The sequence below is a fragment of the Cherax quadricarinatus genome, chromosome 81 (assembly GCF_038502225.1).
Source record: "Cherax quadricarinatus isolate ZL_2023a chromosome 81, ASM3850222v1, whole genome shotgun sequence".
In the NCBI taxonomy this organism is placed as follows: Eukaryota; Metazoa; Arthropoda; class Malacostraca; order Decapoda; family Parastacidae; genus Cherax; species Cherax quadricarinatus.
In genome coordinates, this window is record NC_091372.1 from 1,243,150 (window position 1) to 1,263,685 (window position 20,536).

Consider the following 20,536-nt stretch of genomic DNA (forward strand, 5'->3'; position numbering starts at 1 on the left):
TTCCTTCTATGTCATACTGCCTCGGTGGGAAGCAGCCAACATGGTGTAAAAAAAAAAAAAAACACTGACATCCTCGTTATATCTAGAATCTAGTGTTGTAGTTGAACTCTTATATATTCTTGCTATTAACAAGGGTATTTTCAGCGAGGTTTGTTGTATAACACACTCAGCAATCATCTACAGGGTACACACAAATATCAAATGGTAAATTTTAAACTATACTAATCTACTAACACTCATATCCAGATATAGATGGATGAGTAAGAAGTCAGGATATGCTACATTGCATAACAGTATGAGTCAGCTGCTGTACTGACAAACTTGAACAATTCAAGATAACAGGATATAACGTCACATTCACTAGGCAAGACGGAGCCAGACCTTGATCTTCTTGACACAGTTTCAACTATCTTCACAAGGCCACCTTAAAACAAGGCTTTATGACATGATTCCTAACCTTATACTGTATCGTGTCACACAATTATTTAAGGGTTTAATTGTATAAAGTACTAATATTACACAAGGACACCAACATCCATACTGTTTTAATTGTTTTTGGATGGTGTTTCCAAATTGCCATAAGATTAAAGCAACCTAGGAAATAATCAAGATATGAATAATTAATGATAAAAGCGTGGGTGATGAATGTTGCAGCGAGGAGAAGGCTGGAGGCAGTGGAGATGTCGTGTCTGAGGGCAATGTGTGGTGTGAATATAATGCAGAGAATTCGTAGTTTGGAAGTTAGGAGGAGGTGCGGGATTACCAAAACTGTTGTCCAGAGGGCTGAGGAAGGGTTGTTGAGGTGGTTCGGACATGTAGAGAGAATGGAGCGAAACAGAATGACTTCAAGAGTGTATCAGTCTGTAGTGGAAGGAAGGCGGGGTAGGGGTCGGCCTAGGAAGGGTTGGAGGGAGGGGGTAAAGGAGGTTTTGTGTGCGAGGGGCTTGGACTTCCAGCAGGCATGCGTGAGCGTGTTTGATAGGAGTGAATGGAGACAAATGGTTTTAATACTTGACGTGCTGTTGGAGTGTGAGCAAAGTAACATTTATGAAGGGATTCAGGGAAACCGGCAGGCCGGACTTGAGTCCTGGAGATGGGAAGTACAGTGCCTGCACTCTGAAGGAGGGGTGTTAATGTTGCAGTTTAAAAACTGTAGTGTAAAGCACCCTTCTGGCAAGACAGTGATGGAGTGAATGATGGTGAAAGTTTTTCTTTTTCGGGCCACCCTGCCTTGGTGGGAATCGGCCAGTGTGATAATAAAAAAATAAAAAAAAGCCTTAGCAAATGTTTATGGTCATTTTCAATAATGCACAATTGATTATGTAGTCAAGATGACCGTAAATTACAGTCCTACCTCACATCCAACGGTGGATGGGGTGGAGGTGGTAGAGCCAAACATCGAACAAATTCTAAAGTTAAAACAGCAAAAAGCATGAGGTGGAGGATGCGTCATGCTGGTAAATATAGTTAAGTGGGCACCAAGAGCTGGAGCTCAATCCTCAAACGCAAGTTAGAACAGAAATATCACTCGCAAGTTTGTTGGAGTATAAAATCATTCATGGGAAATTGCTATACCTATAGGGATCATACAGAGCTTGGGAACAGTAGATAATCAGGTTTAATTCAAGGAAGGGCAGGGGTAGCTCCAAGTCCTAGGCTCAAGAACCCTACACAGTATCAAGGAATCTCTTCTGAAGGATTAAATTTTAAAAGTCCATTTAAAATTCTGTCAACTAAATTTAGCTAATGCTGGTTTCCAGCAAGCCTCTATTTTCAAAGTTCAGCCTAAGGTCAGGTTTCCATAGTGATGTCTTGATTAAATCAAACTGTTGTGCCTTGTAGCCTAAAATATCATACAATTCAATAACAAAAGAAATTACAAAAAAAAAAAGGCAACCTAATGATTGTATCCAGTGAAATAAGACAAAATTAATAAAAGTAAGAGCACCAACCACACCACCAAGCAGAAGATAGTACACTCCTGAGCAGTTTAACGCCTCTCCACCAATATTAACACAATGAAAACTAAGGCTTCACTTCCTCATCTGTTATCATATCACAGATTAGAGCTTCGGACACAGTGAACAGATCAAAAGATCCGCCATTTAAAGTTTTCCTAACACCTGTAGGTAACAAACTGATTACATTCTTGGATATAGCAGCTTATTTCTGCAGTATTGGATTAAAAAATATTAGTTACAAAATCTCTAAGTCTAAACCAAAACTAGGAGTAACATGGTAATATGATGGCTGTGTGCATGCACCTGTGGGCCACTATCACAAACAGCTTGGTTGATCAGGTGGTCTACAAGGAAGCATAATGTTAGGATGGACCATGGGGGTAGAGTAGCCACTTAAATGTCTCATAAATTAGTCAAGAACATTACTGCAGCATATAAAACTTTTTAAACCAGTTTGACTAAATATATTTCTAAAATTTTGGTAAATACATTTTGTATAAATACATGTATTGCACATGTATACAATACCATACACATGCTCTTAACCCCTTCAGGGTCCAAGGCCCAAATCTGAAGTGGTGCCCCAGTGTCCAAGAATTTTCAAAAAAAAAATTTGTTATTTTTTCTTGTGAAATGGTAGAGAATCTTTTTGTGAAGGTAATAAAACAAAAAGTACGAAATTTGATGGAAAATTGACGAAATTATGCTCTCGTGAATTTCGATGTGTCAACGATATTTACGAATCGGCGATTTTGCCGACTTTGACTCCCATTTTAGGCCAATTACATTATTCCAGTCAACCAAATTCTTAGCTATTTCACTATTATTACTTCTATTCTATCGATTGAGCAAAAGAAATCGCCAAGTGAACTGTTTCAACTACAAATTAAAGTGATCAGAAATTGTTAATTTGGCCAATTTTACACAAAGTTCAAAATATTCCAATTTCAAAATAGGGTCCAGAATAAACAATGTAGGTATTCCTGGAACTAAACTAACATTTCCTCTGTTCATTAGTTACGTTTTGAGGCTTTACAAATAAATTCCATTTTTATTTTTTATTCACATAATGAATTTTTATTCACACCAAAAAATAGATTTACTGTTATGCAATACTGTAATAATTGTATAAATATCATCACCATATTTGTGAATGCATATTAGACCCACCAGCTGGTGTGTATTAGACATGTGAGGTCGTTTGTTTACTCTTGAATATCGGCAAAAATTTAACATTTCTGCTACTTTGAACTCAGTTTCAAGCCATTTCCAGTGCTAAAACCAATCAAAATCATCTTTATTTCTGTAATACGTCTTCCATTCTATCAAATGAGACCAAGAAATCGCAAATACAACTATAAAAAACATACGAAAAAACACTGCAAAGTCGCTGTTTTAATCGAAAAATCATGATTTCAGTTTTTTTCTCTCATTATACACAGCGTGCTGCAGGATCTGTTTTATGTGGTACACACATACCACATAGATGTATTCTCTCATATCTAGGCCCAAATGTACCACTCACAGTTTATCAGAGTGAGCTGAGCTCATGACGTAGATCTACGGTTTGGACCCTGAACGTAAAGCCGTAGATCTACGGGACGGACCCTCAAAGGGTTAATTGCTAATGAAACCACACTCTTATGGGGTTTGAAAAACTAATTTGATTATCCAGTTTTTTTAATTATTCCAATTGTGATCCCTCGCTGAACAAGCAAGTGTCCCTATTATATTAGGAACACCACAATGGGAGGTGATATGTAGATCTACAGGTACAAGAGTGGAAAAAAGTACAGTATTGTAATAATCACTGCAGTTGAAGACCCCCGGCATTATCAATCTAAATGAGTAAGACTGGTGAATTGTATAAGAAAGAAATGCCTATATTAAAAATGTGATGAGATGGTGCTGGTGAAACAAGACTTGTTCATAAATATGGGACAGTAAAAACATTCTACACATCTAATTTGCCACATCCCATAGCTCAATCGCTAGCACATTCAGCTCACACACTGAGGTCTGGGGATCATATCCCCGGTACGGCTAGAAACATTACAACATGTTTCCACAGAAACCTGCTGTCTCTGTTCACCCATCAGTAAAATAAGTACCTGGGTGTTAGCTGACTGGTGTGGGTTGCATCCTGGGACAAAACTGACCTAATGTGTCTGAAATGCTTTAAATAATCAGGGGCTTTCTATACAGTAATATGTCACTGATGTCAGCTATAGTCTGTATACCTTATACATGTACATGTACTTGTAGAAATATAAATGCTGTTAATATTATTAATTCTCCAAGAGGAAACATCTTTGGGAGATCATTACACTAGATTCATAGGAAACCACTAAGCCTGAATGGGTTATAACCATCCAGGAAATGAGAGTGATGAGAACAATCTGGTTAGATTCAAAGGATTTGGGGACGGGTGTCAATTCCTTGATTCTAGAACCCTAAAAGGGTCATACATCACCATGGAAATGGGAGAAATGGCAAGGGGGAGGGTGTGAGGGATAATCAGGTTTGATGAGCAGCCTTGATCACCATCAAGGTACTCCCTGTTGAAGGTCTCATAGAAGACCTGTGTCAAGGTTAATACACCTCAACATACACACTAACTGCACTCTCTTGTCAAGCTGAGTACACCAACTCCAACAACTGCACTCTTGTCTTGTTGAGTATAATAAGCTCAACAACTGCACTCTTGTCATGCCAAGTACAATAACCCCAACAACTGCACTTTTGCCAAGCTCAGTACACCAACCCCAACAACTGCCCTCTCTTGCCAAACTGAGTACACTAAGCTCAACAACTGCACTCTTTTGTCATGCTGAGTTCACAGAAGCAGTTTCCACTTAACTCAAATGACCGGGGAATACAGGAAATAAACTTGTAAGCATTAATACAAAATTCTGGGTAATCTTCTAAACACTTTCTCTGATATACATTTGAAGGGTTTCGAGAATTTCCTACTCCCACAGTCCAGCTCTGGGCCAGGCTTCTCTGGTACTTGCCTGATCAACCAAGCTGTTGCTGCTGGTAGCCCAATGGCCCACATATGCATCACAGCCTGATTGACCCAGCACTTGGTAATTATCAAATTTGCTCTTGCAGTTTTATCGATGTTTTCTGTAATGATATTAGTCTGGGATGGATGTTGATACTATGTTCTCTTTATGTGTTTAAGGTACCCCTGCTTTTCACTGGATTTATTTTGCATTGTGTCCCATCTCTCTCTCCAGTATGCTCTTATGGCCATTATTGTGCAGCTTTGGGACCCAGCCCTCAAGTACTTTCCATGTATACTGTATATTATCATGTATCTCTCTCCTTTACTATGAGTACATATTTAGGACTGAGGTGCTCTGGCAATTTAAATGCTTTATTGGTTTAAGGGCATAGTAAATGATCTTTGTGTTCTAGCTCTGATATCTCACCAGCACTTGACTTGTACTCACTGGAGCGTAGACAAGAGAGATACATCATAATCTACACTTGGAAAAATCTTCAAAGGAATGGTTCCCAATCTGCACACAGAAATCACTCCCTATGAAAGCAAAAGACTGGGCAGGTGGTGAAATATACCCCCCAATGAAAAGTAGGGGAACCATTGGTACACTAAGAGATAACATGCTAAGTTTCTGAGGCCCAAGACTTTTCAACAGCCTCCCACCAGGCATAAGGGGAATTACCAATAGACCCCCGACTGCCTTCAAGAGGGAGCTGGATAGATACTTAAAGTCGGTGCCGGATCAGTTGGGCTGTGGTTTGTATGTTGGACTACGTGTGGCCAGCAGTAACAGCCTGGCTGATTAGGCCTTGATCCATTTGGAGGCCTGGTCGTGGACTGGGCCATAGGTGCGTTGATCCCGGAATACTCCCCAGGTAGACTCCGGGTAGCCCTGAACAGAACCAAAAACACTGAACAATACTCTTAAGTGAGAGAGAACAAGCTATCTAAATACAGTACTGTGAATGAAGTCACCTTATATATGACAGAGTGGTACCAAAACACAATTTGTGCCACAAAATGGGCGTGGATTAAAAAAATATACAATACAGTAATGTTCAATTCTAGGGCTAGTAAAGAGACACAATTACAACTGGCAATAAAATTTTATATTATTGCTTCACATTACTACTGCTGTTTTAATTTGTCACTTGATGTCAACACTACACTTAATTATCTTATGTTTATAGACAACTTAGTTGTATGAAATTAATATTCAAATAATCTAACTATACAACTACAAGTATATAATATCAAGTAATTTTAAGGTAACTTTTTGTCTGCCCAAAAAGTTCTGCAGAACTATAAAGGCTTCCAAAAATATATCAAATAACCGTCAAAATTTTGCAAGCTTTTGCAAGCCATGTCTGCAACATGTTCAATGACAATGCCTTGTCCCATTTTAGGAAAATCTTAAAGAGATGCCAGAAACAGACCTACCTGGACTTTTTTTTTTTGTACGACAGGGGTCCAGTGATGCTCAAGCTGGTCCTAGTGCCAGTAAAAGACAAAGAAGGGAAGTAACCCTGGATAGGGCCTTCATACCTGAAATCTTCAATAAAGGTAAAAGTTATGTCAACCCATTCAGGGTCCGTCCCGTAGATCTACGGCTTTATGTTCAGGGTCTAAACCGTAGATCTACGCCATGAGCTCAGCTCACTCTGATAAACTGTGAGTGGTAAATTTAGGCCCAGATATGAGAGAATACATCTATGTGGTATGTGTGCACCACATAAAACAAATCCTGCAGCACGCTGTGTATAATGAGAGAAAAAACTGAGACCGTGATTTTCGATTAAAACAGCGACTTTGCAGTGTTTTTTCATATGTTTTTTATAGTTGTATTTGCAATTTCTTGGTCTCATTTGATAGAATGGAAGACATATTACAGAAATAGAGATGATTTTGATTGCTTTTAGCACTAGAAATGGCTTGAAACTGAGCTCATATTAGCGGAAATGTTAAATTTTTGCCGATGTTCAAGAGTAAACAAACGACCTCACACTTCTAATACACACCAGCTGGTGGGTCTAATATACATTCACAAATGTGGTGATGATATTTATACAATTATTGCAATATTGCATAACAGTAAATCTTCTATTTTTTGGTGTGAATAAAAATTCATTATGTGAATAAAAAATCAAAATGGAATTTATTTGTAAAGCCTCAAAATGTAACTAATGAACAGAAGAAATGTTAGTTTAGTGCCAGGAATACCTACATTGTTTATTCTGGACCCTATTTTGAAATTGGAATATTTTGAACTTTGTGTTAAATTGGCCAAATTAACAATTTCTGATCACTTTAATTTGTAGTTGAAACAGTTGACTTGGCGATTTCTTTTGCTCAATCGATAGAATAGAAGTAATACTAGTGAAACAGCTAAGAATTTGGTCGACTGGAATAATGTAATGGCCTAAAATGGGAGTCAAAGTCTGCAAAATCGCCAATTTGTAAATATCGCTGACACATCAAAATTCGCGAGAGCATAATTTCGTCAATTTTCCATCAAATTTCGTACTTTTTGTTTTATTACCTTCACAAAAAGATTCTCTACCATTTCATAAGAAAAAAATAATTTTTTTTTTTTTAAATTCTTGGACACTGGGGCACCACTTCAAGACAAAAACCGAGGTTCCACAGTATGTACATTTTGAAATTAAAATGTGTTTACTGTATGACCCCTGTGTGTTTGACTCTCCCCATGAATATATAATAATGAAAAAGTAATAAAATACTAATAATAATAAATGCAGAAGCAACAAGATCAAATCAGATCCAAGGAAAATCTAGCTCCAATTCTTTGGATCAAAAACCCTTCACCAGCACGAAGAGCTTGGTATGATGAAAACAGGGATACACTGAGCTTCACGAGAAGAATTTTTCAAAGTAAATTCCAAAATTTGTAGTTTGCCCCAACAAAATACATACACAGTAAACTTTTAGTGAAATTTCACTTCTGGTTGTCTGCCTGGTGACTGACAGGTGGTCGTGCTTGCTGGGTGACTGACAAGTGGTCGTGTCCGCCGAGTGACTGACAGGTGGTAGTGTCCGCCGGGTGACTGACAGGTGGTAGTGTCCGCCGGGTGACTGACAGGTGGTAGTGTCCGCCGGGTGACTGACAGGTGGTAGTGTCCGCCGGGTGACTGACATGTGGTAGTGTTCGCCGGGTGACTGACAGGTGGTCGTGTCCGCCGGGTGACTGACAGGTGGTAGTGTCCGCCGGGTGACTGACAGGTGGTAGTGTCCGCCGGGTGACTGACAGGTGGTAGTGTCCGCCGGGTGACTGACAGGTGGTAGTGTCCGCCGGGTGACTGACAGGTGGTAGTGTCCGCCGGGTGACTGACAGGTGGTAGTGTCCGCCGGGTGACTGACAGGTGGTAGTGTCCGCCGGGTGACTGACAGGTGGTAGTGTCCGCCGGGTGACTGACAGGTGGTAGTGTCCGCCGGGTGACTGACAGGTGGTAGTGTCCGCCGGGTGACTGACAGGTGGTAGTGTCCGCCGGGTGACTGACAGGTGGTAGTGTCCGCCGGGTGACTGACAGGTGGTAGTGTCCGCCGGGTGACTGACAGGTGGTAGTGTCCGCCGGGTGACTGACAGGTGGTAGTGTCCGCCGGGTGACTGACAGGTGGTAGTGTCCGCCGGGTGACTGACAGGTGGTAGTGTCCGCCGGGTGACTGACAGGTGGTAGTGTCCGCCGGGTGACTGACAGGTGGTAGTGTCCGCCGGGTGACTGACAGGTGGTAGTGTCCGCCGGGTGACTGACAGGTGGTAGTGTCCGCCGGGTGACTGACAGGTGGTAGTGTTCGCCGGGTGACTGACAGGTGGTAGTGTCCACCGGGTGACTGACAGGTGGTAGTGTCCGCCGGGTGACTGACAGGTGGTAGTGTCTGCCGGGTGACTGACAGGTGGTCGTGTCCGCTGGGTGACTGACAGGTGGTCGTGTCCGCTGGGTGACTGACAGGTGGTCGTGTCCGCTGGGTGACTGACAGGTGGTCGTGTCCGCTGGGTGACTGCAAACCTGGTGATCAACAAGTGGCTGCAAACCTGGTGGCCGACAGGTGGCTGCAAACCTGGCAACTGACAGGTGGTTACAAACCTGGTGACTGACAGGTGGTTGAGTAATTGATTGATACTTTTTGTCATCTCAGATGGTTCAATACTATCTGATGCAACAAGTTGTTGGCAAGTGATGCTACTGGGAAAAAAGTTACAAGTAAGTGCACTAAGTGCCAAAATACTTAAACATTTACAAACGTGTTAATTACTGAAAAATTGTAATATCTCAACAAGTGTCCATGTGTAACAAGTACATAACAGCAGCAATCAGGGTGGGTTTAAAGCAGGGACAGACAAGCAGAGGCAGGCTGGGACAGGAACTTGGCACTGTAAACCTGATTTAAAATGAGGTAAATCAGGTAATGGTATAATTATATCAGCTGTGACCATGGTAGGGTGGCCACATCCGGGAGTCCCAGTCATTTCTCCCGCCCACCCTTCACCTCTCACGCCCACTCGTCATCTCATGTTACCGAGTCATGTTAGGTGATTGGGCAATCATATTTTATCCTCTCTATTGTCACTCATTGGTGCTTCTCTCTCTCTCCCTCCTCCACTCACCTACCTCCCCTTCTCTCTGCTTCCCATATCTCTCACTTAACCCCCCCTCTGCCTTCCCCTTCCATCCCCATCTAACCCCCCTTGCCCTCACCTGCCTTCCCTTCCATCCCCACAACTTCCTCTGTCACCTCCACATTTACTGCTCTGCCTCTCTCTCCTCTCTATATATATTACATCCTATAATCTTTACTGAAAATTTTAACTTTTACATGCTTTTTTGGAAAGCACCATACTATTAATATTACTGTATCATATTATGTTTATTATTCCAAGGAAAGTTTGAGTCTCATACAGGTTGTGCCATATCAGCCAGATGGTGATGGTTGTGAGAATGCATTGCATTAGCAATGTTACTCTATCTTACTATCTCTTAAGTATTAAACTTAATATATATTCAAGCAATCAAACTATATTAGTAGGCGTCAAATCCTAATTACTAGGGAGAGGACGGTACCAAATTTTTTGTTGATAGTGACACTCAGTTTTAGGCTGATACTGTTACAGATACCATCAAAACTAGCTGAGAACTGCAGGAAGCCCTTATCACTTGCTTTTAACATCCTATGGAGAGGGAGCATGGACACTGGGGTCGTCCCACGGTTACTAATAACAACAGACATAGCCCTACTCCACAAAGGGGGCAATAAAGCAATAGCAAAGAACTACAGACCAATAATGCTAACATCCCACATCATAAAAATCTTTGAAAGGGTCCTAAGAAGCAAGATCGCCACCCATCTAGATACTCATCATTTACACAACCCAGGGCAACATGGGTTTAAAGCAGGTTGCTCCTGTCTGTCCCAACTACTGGCTCACTATGACAAGGTCCTTGATGCACTAGAAGACAAAAAGAATGCAAATGTAATATACACAGACTTTGCAAAAGCCTTCGACAAGTGCGACCATGGCGTAATAGCACACAAAATGCACTCTAAAGGAATAACTGGAAAAGTTGGTAGATGGATCTACAACTTCCTCACAAATAGAACACAAAGAGTAGTAGTCAACAGAGTCAAGTCTGAGGCGGCTACGGTGAAAAGCTCTGTTCCTCAAGGCACAGTACTCGCTCTCATCTTTTTCCTCATCCTCATTTCTGACATAGACAAGGATATAAGCCACAGCACCATGTCTTCCTTTGCAGATGACACCCAAAACTGCATGACAGTGTCTTCCATTGCAGACACTGCAAGGCTCCAGGCAGACTTCAACCAAATCTATCAATGGGCTGCAGAAAACAATATGAAGCTCAACGATGAGAAATTTCAATTACTCAGATATGGTAAACATGAGGAAATTAACACTTCATCAGAGTATAAAACAAATTCCAGCCACACAATAGAGCGAAAAACTAACGTCAAAGACCTGGGAGTGATCATGTCAGAGGATCTCGCCTTCAAGGATCATAACATTGTATCAATCGCATCTGCTAGAAAAATGACAGGATGGATAATGAGAACCTTCAAAACTAGGGATGCTAAGCACATGATGACACACTTCAGGTCATTTGTTCTATCTAAGCTGGAATATTGCTGCACACTAACAACACCTTTCAAGGCAGGTGAAATTGCTGACCTAGAAAATGTACAGAGAACCTTTACGGCACGCATAACTGAGATAAAACACCTCAATCACTGGGAACGCTTGAAGTTCCTGAACCTGTACTCCCTGGAATGCAGGAAGGAGAGATACATGATTATATACACCTGGAAAATCCTAGAGGGACTAGTACCTAACTTGCACATGAAAATCAATCTCTTCGAAAGCAAAGGACTCGGCAGACGATGCAACATCCCCCCAATGAAAAGCAGGGGCCCAAGACTGTTCAACTGCCTACCAGCATACATAAGGGGGATTACCAATAGACCCCTGGCTGTCTTCAAGCAGGCACTGGACAGGCACGTAAAGTCGGTACCTGACCAGCCGGGCTGTGGCTTGTACGTTGGATTGTGTGCAGTCAGCAGTAACAGCCTGGTTGATCAGGCCCTGATCCACCATGAGGCCTGGTCACAGACCGGGCCGCGGGGGCTTTGACCCCCGGAACTCTCTGCAGGTAAACTCCAGGTACCCTCTTATTCTGATACTAATACTTTGGCATACACCTACTAGTTATAAGGTATAGTATAATATTTATGCCTAAAATGCTCTGTATAATCACTGGTTTTCCATCAACCTTCGAACCCATTTGTAATCATTGTAAGCATTACAGAAATCAAGATTTTAATCTGAATTTGAATTAGGCAGTTACCAGGGAGGCCTAGACTCAGGCTGTGCTATAAGAGAACTCTCAAAACCAGTACGTAATTTGAATACTGCTTTAGACAGTATAGAGATATTTCTGCCCATCATTTGACATAATAAATCATTTGGTCTTCAAAATTTCTTGTTCGACATGACATAAATCATGGGTATAAATGTGCAGCAAATCATCTTAGAAATACAGGCATATATATAGTACATTCAACACTCTTATATGGGTGTGAAGCTTGGGTGGTAAATGCAGCAGCGAGGAGACGGTTGTAGGCAGTGGAGATGTCCTGTCTAAGGGCAATGTGTGGTGTAAATATTATGCAGAAAATTCGGAGTGTGGAAATTAGGAAAAAGGTGTGGAGTTAATAAAAGTATTAGTCAGAGGGCAGAAGAGGGGTTGTTGAGGTGGTTTGGTCATTTAGAGAGAATGAATCAAAGTAGAATGACATGGAAAGCATATAAATCTATAGGGGAAGGAAGGCGAGGTAGGGGTCATCCTCGAAAGGGTTGGAGAGAGGGGGTAAAGGAGGTTTTGTGGGCGAGGGGCTTGGACTTCCGGCAAGCGTGCGTGAGCGTGTTAGATAGGAGTGAATGGAGACGAATGGTACTTGGGACCTGACGATCTGTTGGAGTGTGAGCAGGGTAATATTTAGTGAAGGGATTCAGGGAAACCGGTTATTTTCATATAGTCGGACTTGAGTCCTGGAAATGGGAAGTACAATGCCTGCACTTTAAAGGAGGGGTTTGGGATATTGGCAGTTTGGAGGGATATGTTGTGTACCTTTATACGTATATGCTTCTAAACTGTTGTATTCTGAGCACCTCTGCAAAAACAGTGATAATGTGTGAGTGTGGTGAGTGTTGAATGATGATGAAAGCATTTTCTTTTTGGGGATTTTCTTTCTTTTTTGGGTCACCCTGCCTCGGTGGGAGACGGCCGACTTGTTGAGAAAAAAAAAAAAATATAGTACATTACTATAACAACAAAATGAAAGTCTATGTCGGCCATCACTAATCCGGTTCCATCACTAATCTGGCACTAAATTTGGCTAGCATAATTTAAGTTTCCCGGGTCGTCTCACCAACCTGCTGTGCTTGCTGCATAAACGATTGTTGGTGTCATTTGCAAACACAGGCTAGCCATTCCAAATTGTTTTTCTCCATTTATTGTTATAACCTGTTCACTTTAACCCCAGCCATGGTTCCAGTGAATAAAGGAAATGCTTCTCATTATGTAAAGCGCAAACACTGTACACTGTCCATAAAAGATAAGGTTGAAATTCAGAAAAAACTCGACAGCAGTGTCTCCGTGAGAAGCCTGTGTGGAATATACAGCACTGGCTCTTCCACTGTTTATGACAAAGAAACAATGGAAAATTAGTCAGTTTCTTTGCTAACAGTAATTTAAAGAAACAGATGTGTATAAGGAAAACAATGAAGGAAGGAAAGAGTTCAGAACTAGATGAAGTTCTGATGAAGTGGTTTAGGATATGTGTAAGTGAAGATGTTAAGTTGTAAATTTCAGCTCTTCACTTTGGAAGCAACAGTGATGAACTTTCTTGTGTAGGTCAAATTGGTTAACTTCATTAACAGTTTCATTGTCGGTCCCACTGTATCACAGCTTTAAAGCCAACGTCAGTCCCGTACTATAACGCCATGAGCTCAGCTCACCCAAATAAGCTGTTACCGGTAAAACTGGGCCTAGATATGAGAGAATACGTCTGTGTGGTAAGTGTGCACTATATATCAAAAAACACCTTCAGCATACAGTGCATGAGAAAAAAAAGGCGGCTATGTTTTTAGTGTACAACAGAGACTTTGAGGTGTATTTTTATATGGTTTTTATGGCTGTATTATCGGTTTTTTGGTCTCATTTGATAAAATGGAAGATATATTACAGAAACAGAGATGATTTTGATTGGTTTCAAGATGGAAAGTACCTTGAAATTGAGCTCAAAATGGCAGAAATGTTTGATTTTTGCTGATGTTCAAGAGTAAACAAATACGTCATGCGTCCAATATGTGTCCAACTAGCCAGTCTAGTATGCGGTCACGAATAGGTTGACCATGATTTGCTCCACATAAAATTGTCGCACTATGGTATAAGAGGGCACTCCCTCAACTACCTAAAGTCATACATCAGCAACAGAAGCCAATATGTGTACACAAATGGAGCAAACTCTTCTGCACAGCCAATTACAGTTGGTGTCCCACAGGGAAGTGTCCTTGGCCCTCTTCTCTTTCTCGTTTACATAAATGACCTACCAAATGCATTGCAACTACTCAAACCCACACTATTTGCAGATGACACTACATACGTCTTCTCTCACCCAAGCCCAGTCATGCTAGCCAATACTGTGAATACCGAATTACAGAAAATACACCTACCATCCGACTTACGACTGATTTCAGTTCCGAGAAACCGGTCCTAAGTCGAAATTTTCCTAAGTCGAACTTTACTACTGAATATCAACAAAACATTTTTGTAATGACTTTATTTTATTGTTTTATTTTGGTATTTCATGTTTTACTTTACTTTTTATGTTGTTAGTACTGTATTTTATACTGTAAGGTTTAGGATAAACACTGTGTACAACACAAATAGTTGTTTATTCCCCAAAAATTTGGCATAAAAAACACGGTCGTAAATCGAGTGGTTGTAAGTCGAGCAGGTCGTAAGTCGGATGGTAGGTGTATCTACCTGGATGATGACTAACAAACTTACTCTCAACATTGACAAAACCTACTTCATTCAGTTTGGAAACAGAGCTACAGATGTCCCTCTTAACATAATGATAAAAGGATCACCTATCACAAAGTTCACAGAGGGAAAATTCTTAGGAATCCACATTGATAATACTCAAATTTCAAACACACGTACAACAAATTTCCATGAAAATTTCCAAGACCGTAGGCATACTGCCGAAGATACGGTACTATGTTCCACAGTCAGCCCTCCTGGCCCTATATTACTCACTTATTTACCCCTATCTCACCTATGGAATTTGTGCATGGGGGCTCAACAACAATAAACCATCTCAGACCATTAATTACCCAACAAAAGGCTGCAGTCAGAATAATAAATTCCCACTACAGGCAGCACACTCCACCAATATTCAAAACTCTAAACCTACTCACAATACAAAACATCCATACTTATTATTGCACCTATTACATACATAGAACACTTAACTCTGATATTAACCCTCCCCTCAAACATCTCCTTACCAACCTCAACAGAACACATGACCATAACACAAGGCACAGATCGCTCTTTGATGTTCCTCGTGTCCATCTCACACTATGCAAAAACTCAACGCACATAAAAGGCCCAAAAATCTGGAATTCATTACCTGTGAATATAAAAGAAACACTGTCTGTTTATAAATTCAAGTCTCTTCTTAAAAATCACTTACTCACCCACAACTAAATAAATACTGAATAATTTTATCTCATAAATGTTTAACCTGTGACACTATCAAATTTTTTTTTTTAATTACATTACCTAACAGAATACTTCATTCTATTGAATGCACAGCAACTCAGCAGATGACCATATGACCTGTCTTTGAAATACTCATTAGTGCTTAACCCTTTGACTGTCGCAGCCGTATATATACGTCTTACGAGGTACCGTGTTTGACGTATATATACTCATAAATGCTGGCGGCTTCAAATCAAGCAGGAGAAAGCTGGTAGGCCCACATGTGAGAGAATGGGTCTGTGTGGTCAGTGTGCACCATGTAAAAAAAATCCTGGAGCACGCAGTGCATAATGAGAAAAAAAAAAACTCCGACCGTTTTTTTTAATTAAAATGCCGACTTTGTGGTCTATTTTCGTATAGTATTTATGGTTGTATTCTCGTTTTCTTGGTCTCATTTGATAGAATGGAAAACATATTATAGAAATAGAGGTGATTTTGATTGATTTTTCTATAAAAAGAACCTAGAAATGGAGCTCAAAGTAGGGGAAATGTTTGATTTTTGCCAATGTTCAAAAGTAAACAAATAATGCCATTGTTCAATAAATGTCCAACTAGCCATTCTAATATGCAGTCATGAATGGGTTGATGTTATTTATACAATTATTACAGTATTGCAGTAGTCTGCATAATAGTAAGTCTTCTATTTTTTGTTTGAATAAAAATTCAAAATAGAAAGCAAGAGTAATATCAGAGGGGCCTGGAGACGTGACTGATGAACAAAGAAAATGTTATTTTAGAGCCAGGAATGTCTGCATTGTTCATTCTGGACCTTATTTTGAAATTGTCATATTTATTAATTTCCGTGAAATTGGACAAATTGCAAATTTCTGACCACATTATTAGGTAGTTGAAATTGGTAAATGGGCAGTTTCTTGTACTCAATCGATAGAAAAAATGGAGTTCTATAGAAATAGCTATGAATTTGGGCGACTGGAACAATGGAATTAGCCGAAAATAGGGCTCAAAGTGGGCGAAATCGCCGATTTGTAAACAGCGCCGAGGTCGCTAACTTCGCGAGAGCATAATTACATCAGTTTTCCATCAAATTTCGTTTTTTTGGTGTCATTACAATCGGGAAAAGATTCTCTATCATTTCATAAGAAAAAATAATTTTTTTTTTTTAAATTTTGTGACACCAGGAGACACCTCAGGATTGGGGGTTGCGACAGTCAAAGGGTTAATTGTTATTTGTTTACTATAATTTTTACCACTGAATATATCATTGCTGCGAAGTGCAAAAGTAGTGACGGTGTCAGCAGAGAAGTGCTGCTCACCAGCGAAGCAGTGCTTATTCTCCACTTATTGTGCATAATTAATCAATTAAAATTTATCATAGGTATGTATGTCAACCAAAAATGACATATAGGGTATCCACAGTAGATCTTGGAACGTATTCCCAGCGGATACGAGGGGGAGGACTACTGTATTACTACCTACGATTATATTATATAATACTTTGTGCCTCACTCTATACCTATACAGGAGTCCCCCCCATATCCACAGGATACGTTCTAAGACCTATCATAAAACCTGAAATTGTGGATAGTAGCGAATCCTATATATATGTCGTTTTTCATTTACATACCTATGATAAAGTTTAATTGATAAATTACACACAATAAGTGAAGAATTATCACATTTTCAGTGATGGGAAGCACTTCCCGGCTACTCTTAGACTTTGAAGAATTACCACCACCACTATTTTTGTGCTGTGGTGCCATTGTTAAGCAAAATTAAGGTTTATTTTTGGGCCACGGTAAACCATGGATAACAAACTGCAGCTTAGCACAAGACAAAACTCTTTTCGACATCCCTCGTGTCCGCCTCGCCCTATGCAAATATACAATGTGCATTAAGGGCCCAAGATCTTGAACTCACTGCTCAAACCAGCAAAAGGTCCCCTGTCTGTTAATCAATTTAGAGCTGTAATTAAAAATCACCACATTTCCCAAATTTAACTGTACCAACACTTTCTTATAACATAAAAAACCAACTCATTAAACTACTTCCATTTCTTAACCATCTCTTATAAACTTTCTACAGCTTTAAATCATAAAACGAGTTTGAAACTACTCAATTATTATAATTATGGGGAAGCACTAAACCCATAGGATTATACAGTGCATGTGGGGGGAGGTGGAAGGTATTCAGGTTCAATTCAGGGAACTGGAGCACAGATCTAATTCCCAAGATCAAGAGCCCGTCACCAGCATCAAGGAACCTCCCTTGAGGGATGAAACTACTCAAGAAATCCCAATTAATAATCATTATATCAGTTTGACTTAGCCACCTCTACTATAAATCTTTCTAATTACAATATTTTTGCTAATTATTTTTTGTAATAAATGATTAAAATTTACCACTCCATAACCTATGTCTGGTTGTAAGTAGTGTGCAAACATTAAGATTAACCTGCCCGAAATACTTATGCACGCTAGTGGCTTTGTGCGTAACAATACTTGGTATGTAAACTACAGTGTATATGCTTCACAAAGATACAAAAATTTTGATCTTGGTGTTGATATGATACTTGCTGATGCCATTTTCCTTCTGCCCCATCTACCTCTTACTCTAAATGAAGCTACAACTAAATAATGATCTAGTATACCTGATGCCCCTTTATAAACATGCTCATACTTAAGTCTACCCATCAACCTTTTATCCACCAATACATAATCCAACAAACTACAGTGGACCCCCCGCCTTATGATCAGCTCCCAACTCGAACAATTATGTAAGTGTATTTTTGTAAGTGCTTTTGTACATGTATTTTTGGGGGTCTGAAACTGACTAATCTAATTTACAATATTCCTTATGGGAACAAATTCGTTCGGTAATGGCACCCGAACAGACTTCTGGAATGAATTAATATCGTAAGTCGGGGGTCCACTGTATTTCCATTACGTCCAGACGATAAAGTTTAATAATGACCAAACAATAAACTAGTATTATTAAAAAAATACAAATTATCATACATGGTAACATATCTTAATACTTGGGAATTCTTCGCTTGCCTAACCTTTGGGCACGACCTACTTCCACATTGGACAAATGTGACACCACCTACGACTGCTGCACCTCTCCTGCTTACGGTTTATAAGCTGCTTCTCCGCTCATATGCCGTATTCTATTCAAGATTGATGGAATGACCACATCGACTCAAGGTTGAGGGACTGATTACCTCATTCTCTTCCTGTTCTTCATGCTTCTCCTGTGCATGGACTGATGAAACCACTGTGTGGCGAAACTTTTCCTTAATAAAGATACCCAAGAGTTGCACGTGTCTAATTTATCAACGTGTCGGTTCTGTGAACCAATCATCTACAACATATGTGTAAATTACCCACTAGAATAATCCAAAAAAAAGTCGGAGCGACTTATTTTCATTGGGGTTTCTGGAGTTTATCTGGAGAGAGTTCCGGGGGTCAACGCCCCCGCGGCCCGGTCTGTGACCAGGCCTCCTTAGGTCAGTGTCCCAGGATGCGACCCACACCAGTCGACTAACACCCAGGTACCCATTTTACTGATGGGGAACATAGACAACAGGTGGAAAGAAACACGTCCAATGGTTCTACTCTGGCTGGGAATCGAACCCAGGCCTTCGCCGTGTGAAGCGAGAGCGTTAACCACCAGGCCACCAGAGCCCCCTTATTACTTTTTCACCGACATTATTATCGTGGTGATAACATACACACGTTACTATATATGATAATTTAAGTGTATTTATGTGTACCTGAATACACTTAATAACTTTAAACATTAGCTTTCCAATAATTATTTCCAATTATGTATTATAAATCATTATTTTTTTAATAAAAAATAATCAGAAGTATGAATAACGAAGTTATCTTCACCTTGGTGAAGTAAACGAGTAATAATAATGTGAAATGAGAGGAAAAGTTCAATAAATAATGAGCAGAGCAAAAAAAAAAAAATACTGGTATTAATTACGAAGATATTTTCACCTTATTAAAGTAGACGAGATTAAAGATAATATGAGAAGAGTATCAGAAGTGGACTCAAGAGTGAGTGAAGACACTGTGAGACTCATCAAGACAGCTTCCAGGATAATATTCAGGTGAATAAATGTATGGTGAGTCAACTTCCCGGAATAAAGTGAATAAACTGTGTCCTCGCCCACCCGTGCATATGTACCTTATTTACCCTCCCCTCACCTTATTTCACCCCCGGGAAGGTTAATTATGCTCACCCGAGGAGGTCACCTGCACACACCAGCTTGCTAGAATATTTATTGTGCCAGGGAAGGCATGGTAGGCACTAAATATGAGGTAAAATACAGCGAGGCGACCTCAACACTACAGCTAAAAATGGACAATAAACAACTGTTGTGACGTCACTGATGTAATATCTACATTAATACAATGATACAATACGCAATTTAGTTCATAAAATACAGTGTATTCTGAACAATAAAATTCAAAATAATAGTTTTAGGATAATTTATAAATAATTCATTTAATAATTACATTAATGTGGGAGCATTTGTGAAGTTATTAACATAATATCGATATCTAATATACTCTACAATACGTGATTTATTTTGCAAAATACAGTGTATTATGAACAATAAAATTCAAAATACAATTTCTAGAATAATTTATAAATAATTAATATATTATTTACAATAATATAGATGTAATTTTTTTTACAAAATAGTTTAACGTAAACAATAAAATTCAAAATACCATTTATAGAATTATTTATAAATAATAAATTTATTATTTACATTAATGTGGGAGCATTTGTTCAGTTATTGACCAAATTTCTAATTATTATAATTAATAATCATGGGGAGCGCTAAACCCACAGGATTATACAGCGCCTCTGGTGGGGGGATGGAAGGTATTCAGGGTTAATTCAGGGAACTGGAGCACAGATTTAATTCCCTGGATCAAGAGCCTCTCACCAGCATCAAGGAACCTTGCTTGAGGGGAATATCTACATTAATGCAGATATAATACATGATTTATTTCATAAAAAATACGAAATATTGGAAAGACTAAAATTCAAAACACCATTCCAGGCACAATACCAGTCACGGTATTGTGCCTTTTTTGTTATTTACAAATAACATTATTAAATATTGATTCGTGACGTCACTACCAAAATATCTACAATTTATTTAGATTATTATTATTATAATCAAAAAGAAGCGCTAAGCCACAAGGACTATACAGCTACAATTT

At 39.6% G+C, this 20,536-nt stretch overlaps 1 protein-coding gene across 5 annotated transcripts in view; it reads right to left on the reverse strand.

The window, feature by feature from the left end:
* Positions 1-19,674, reverse strand: part of mys (position-specific antigen beta subunit myospheroid) — a gene marked incomplete at its 3' end in the record, with an annotated part of 123,672 nt that extends 103,998 nt beyond the window's left edge. For 2 of the 5 annotated variants that reach the window (XM_053792721.2, XM_053792726.2), the window contains 1 exon segment: positions 19,540-19,674. 5 annotated transcript variants of the gene reach the window in all.
* Between the last annotated feature and the right edge of the window lie 862 nt (positions 19,675-20,536).